The following is a 5,429-nucleotide window of genomic DNA, read 5'->3' on the forward strand; positions in this document are numbered from 1 at the left end:
TCTGACCTGAGGGGGCATCATCGGTCACCAGACACACGGAGAAGGGCCTCCGATGAAGAACAGAGTCCAGGTTGGTTCATGTGGGGTGGGGCAGTCCTTGAGTTACTGGGGTCCTGTACCAAACAAGGCTTAATAGGTCAAAACCAGCTCTTTAAACTTAGCCCGGAAACTAATTCGTAGCCAGAGCGAAGGTCCTGGTCCTCTCTTTGTGGGGCTTTCCCTTAAATTTGGTCCAGCAGCTGTGACTTGTCCAAAAGGCCACACTCAGCCTGCTGGCTGGAGCCACCAGCTGCAGACATGTCACACCACAGCTCCAAGAGCCACACCCACAGGCTGCAAATTTGTTACCAGCCCTGAGGGCCAAGTTCTCTTGCTGGCCCAGAAAGTCCTCAACAAGTTGGGACCTGGTTGCCCGAAGGGGTCCTTTTGCCCGTATATCCCGATTTCCATCTGGGGAGAAATGGGGGCAGAGCCTTTTCTGTTGTGGCACCTACCTGGTGGAAACATTCAACCACACACCCGAAGTAAGGCTGAGCTTTTGGTGCCACCTGGAAAGCCGTTTGTTCACTCTCAGGCCTTTGCTGGCCATTGATGCATTGAGCAGCCCATGGAGAGACTGTCCAGCTGCTATGATCCATGCTGTATTTATTGACTTTTAATGGACTGTTGAGCTGCCTTGGCATTTTGAGTGCCAACGTGGCACTCTTTTGAGCCCTAACTTTTAGGGAAGAAAACAGTTTAAAGACTGAGGGAGGTTGAAAAATATTTTTATTGGTACGATAATATTGGACATGAAGAAATAATGTCAAAACTGTGAAATCTGCTAGATTGAAGTGGGTCGGTGCAGGGGGTGGTTAGTGGTTGCCATAAAATAGCTGGATATTTACAGAGCAATTAAATTACCTGGTATGAGCAGGGTGGGGGAGGTCTGTCTCTGGAAATTGGGCTCATCTTCAGGGTGTGGGGGGAGGAATAGGGAATCCTTCCCCCAAAATAATCTAGAAAGTGGGAGCTAGACTTGCAACATTTTTCCAGGAGTGGATGGCCAGACATTGACTTTGGATCCAAAGGGGAGGAAGGCAGAAAGGCAGAATGAGGGCTGACCCACAAGCATCTCCTGCCCCCCTCCTCAGACTGAAGAGCCCCCCCAACTCAGCCCTTGACAGCCACCCTGGGGCTGAAACACTTTCAGAGGGGTGGGGTGTCTAAAGGACATAATGGTGCTTGCTGGAATTAAGCAAGTAACCTAAGAAAAGGTTTCTGACCAGCCTTCTGGATGAACGAGGCACCCCCTGGAGGTGGGAACGACATTCATTTTGTGCAGATGTGTCGCTCTTTGGCCAGGTCTGCTACAGATGCAGCCGACGGTAAAAAGCGAGTCTCTCAGCCGAGAGAGATGCCACCTGCAGCTCAGGGGCAGATCCTCTGCTGGGCTTGAAGGGGGATCAGTCCAGCTCAATCAGTCCCCAGCAGTTCCACAATGGGCAAGAAAGACTCCCTCTCTGAAAACCCAGAGAGACGCTGCCAGTCAGTGCAGACATTATAGTAGAGACAACATTGAACTAGGCTGACCATAAGGCAACTTCCTTGTAACCCCGGTGAGCTGGTGGCAGCCGTATCAGTCCACAGGAGCAGCCGAGACTTTTGCAGCCCTTGAAAGTGAACGCTTTGGAGCCCAAGGGCCACTTTCCCTTCTGGGTAACCTTCCAGGGGCCAGATGCTAGAGGTGGGTGGGGCCAGAGGCAGAGCAGAGAATGCAAATTGAACCTTTGAATAGGAGGCTGGTGTCTGCATGACCTCACAGACACGCCCCCACCAAGGAAGGAAGAGACATTATAAGGGGGAGGGGAGGCTCCAGCCAGGCAAAAGTTCTCAGGGAGGGGCAAAGTGAGGCTAGTGAGGGGTGTGGCCTGTTGGCATATATGAGGTTCAACTCCAACTTGTGGGTTGAGGCTGCATGGGGTTAAAAAGGGTAGCTAGAGAGGAGACCTCTTGGTTGCTAGGCTAATACCTCTCTTTTGATCTCCTGCTGACTCTCCCTTCCTGCTAGACTGATATGCAAAGGAGGTTGATCCCAGTTCCTTCCCGCCTTCCCAGTTGTCTTCTTCTTCTTTCTCGAGAGGGGAGCAGACCTCTTTCCTTTGTCTCTCCTCTCAACCAGCATGAGGGCCAGCACTGGGACCAGAGCCGGCTGCTCCACCTTAGCTAGTTAGCTAGATATAGGACTCTTTCCTATCAAGCATGTACTTCCAGAATAAAGTAGTTATTTCTTATTTTAAAGCTTAAAGTCTCTGACAAATTTGCAGGGAAGGTAGAATCTTAGCAAAGATTCAAACACACACACACGTAAGCTCGCTCAAAAACTCTCCGCTCTGCTACTCAACTCAATAGAATTCCAACATGGCCTGGGGAGGGGGGTTGGTGGCTTGAGGAGAGTTTCAAGGGCCAGACAGAGAGGTCTGGAGGACCGCATTTGACCTCCCCCCTGTATTAGCCCCAGCTGTGGGCTGCTTCAAACTGTAAGGATCAGTACAATGGAATCAAGGAGGCAGATCCAAAGGTTTACTCACAAGGAGAAGTTTATTGAGTAATTTATCGAGCACACGGGCATGCCCAATAAATGGAACAGGCTGCAAAGTTCCCACATGAGCACCTGCAGTCTGTATGCTGAAGTGGGCTACAACAGGCTTGCCTACCCAGTGGAACAGACCCAAGGTCTCTCGCAGAAAGGTGTCAAGGTCTGCACCCTGAGCTCACGGCACAGGCATCTTTTATAGAGAAAATTCTGGCAAAGGCACACACAGTGACGGAACGCAATCATTAGCTATATCTAACATCAAATCTGCATCTTGACAGAAGTACATCATTAATCAAGCGATATCAGTCTTAGACATCAAAGCTACCCCATGCCTAACAGGCTATGGCTATCCCAGTCCTTTGATCCAAGGTGTCAAGGCACTTGATGGATTGTCCTATTTACGTGCAAGGACATTGGTCTGGTGCCAAGGCACATCTTGACCTCTCTATGCTACTCTTTCCAGGGCACGTGCCCTACTGTTAATCAGCACATGCAGCCCATCCTTGGCACATGCAGCTCATTAGAGCTAACTGGATCAGTGCCAAGGCTACTGTACATCAAAAGGTCCTTTCCCTCCCCAACAGCCTCCTATCACATCACGTTAGTGGCTATCTAGACGAGCTTCAAAGAGGTGTCCTCCAGGCTGCATCAAAAGACCATCTCTCAGCCCACTAGCCTCTCATAGATAAGGCCCACCTGAGGGACACTGACTGTTCTGTGACCTCATCTTCTAACAAGCTAGGTCTCTGGCGGGTTTCCAAACTACAGAAGACAGCATTATGAGCTTAACTATTAAATCTTCCGTGCCTGAGGACTGGAAAGTGGCAAATGTAACGCCAATCTTCAAAAAGGGATCCAGAGGGGATCCCGGAAATTACAGGCCAGTTAGCTTAACTTCTGTCCCGGGAAAACTGGTAGAAAGTATTATTAAAGCTAGATTAACTAAGCACATAGAAGAACAAGCCTTGCTGAAGCAGAGCCAGCATGGCTTCTGCAAGGGAAAGTCCTGTCTCAGTAACCTATTAGAATTCTTTGATATAGATATAGATAGAGGTGATCCAGTGGACATAGTGTACTTAGACTTTCAAAAAGCGTTTGACAAGGTACCTCACCAAAGGCTTCTGAGGAAGCTTAGCAGTCATGGAATAAAAGGAGAGGTCCTCTTGTGGATAAGGAATTGGTTAAGAAGCAGAAAGCAGAGAGTAGGAATAAACGGACAGTTCTCCCAATGGAGGGCTGTAGAAAGTGGAGTCCCTCAAGGATCGGTATTGGGACCTGTACTTTTCAACTTGTTCATTAATGACCTAGAATTAGGAGTGAGCAGTGAAGTGGCCAAGTTTGCTGATGACACTAAATTGTTCAGGGTTGTTAAAACAAAAAGGGATTGTGAAGAGCTCCAAAAAGATCTCTCCAAACTGAGTGAATGGGCGGAAAAATGGCAAATGCAATTCAATATAAACAAGTGTAAAATTATGCATATTGGAGCAAAAAATCTTAATTTCACATATACGCTTATGGGGTCTGAACTGGCGGTGACCGACCAGGAGAGAGACCTCGGGGTTGTAGTGGACAGCACGATGAAAATGTCGACCCAGTGTGCGGCAGCTGTGAAAAAGGCAAATTCCATGCTAGCGATAATTAGGAAAGGTATTGAAAATAAAACAGCCGATATCATAATGCCGTTGTATAAATCTATGGTGCGGCCGCATTTGGAATACTGTGTACAGTTCTGGTCACCTCATCTCAAAAAGGATATTATAGAGTTGGAAAAGGTTCGGAAGAGAGCAACCAGAATGATCAAGGGGATGGAGCGACTCCCTTACGAGGAAAGGTTGCAGCATTTGGGGCTTTTTAGTTTAGAGAAAAGGCGGGTCAGAGGAGACATGATAGAAGTGTATAAAATTATGCATGGCATTGAGAAAGTGGATAGAGAAAAGTTCTTCTCCCTCTCTCATAATACTAGAACTCGTGGACATTCAAAGAAGCTGAATGTTGGAAGATTCAGGACAGACAAAAGGAAGTACTTCTTTACTCAGCACATAGTTAAACTATGGAATTTGCTCCCACAAGATGCAGTAATGGCCACCAGCTTGGATGGCTTTAAAAGAAGATTAGACAAATTCATGGAGGACAGGGCTATCAATGGCTACTGGCCATGATGGCTGTGCTCTGCCACCCTAGTCAGAGGCAGCATGCTTCTGAAAACCAGTTGCTGGAAGCCTCAGGAGGGGAGAGTGTTCTTGCACTCGGGTCCTGCTTGCGGGCTTCCCCCAGGCACCTGGTTGGCCACTGTGAGAACAGGATGCTGGACTAGATGGGCCACTGGCCTGATCCAGCAGGCTCTTCTTATGTTTTTATGTTCTTATGTTAATCTTACCCTCCTAAAGGCACTTATACATATAAAAGCAGTAAGGCAGCCTTGCATAATGGTTATAGCAGTCACATACATGCCCCAGGGTATACACCCCCAAACCCTGAAATTCCCCATCCCTGCTTTAAAGACTAACTCAGTCCTTATGGGATTGAGTAGATCCTTTGTTTTAAGGGACAGTTCAGGTCCCATCCCCAGCAGGGAGATTCAGCGCACGAGAGATGACAGATCTAGGAGATCAGCCAGGATTACAAAAAAACCCAAATGGGACCCCCCTTTCCCTTCCCCCCCAAAAAAGGAGACATGAAAGGTGTAAGACATGTGGGGCTCTGGAGGGAGAGGCTTTGTCTCTGCCAAGGGCCTTCTCCAGCCCCTCCATGGCATCCAAAAGTCTGCATCTTCAGAGCAAGGACAGGCCGACCCTCATGGGGGGGGAGATGCTTCTCCTCCACATTGGGGATACCCACGGAGCAGTGAAGT

Source organism: Rhineura floridana, chromosome 3, assembly GCF_030035675.1.
Source record: "Rhineura floridana isolate rRhiFlo1 chromosome 3, rRhiFlo1.hap2, whole genome shotgun sequence".
Taxonomy (NCBI): Eukaryota; Metazoa; Chordata; class Lepidosauria; order Squamata; family Rhineuridae; genus Rhineura; species Rhineura floridana.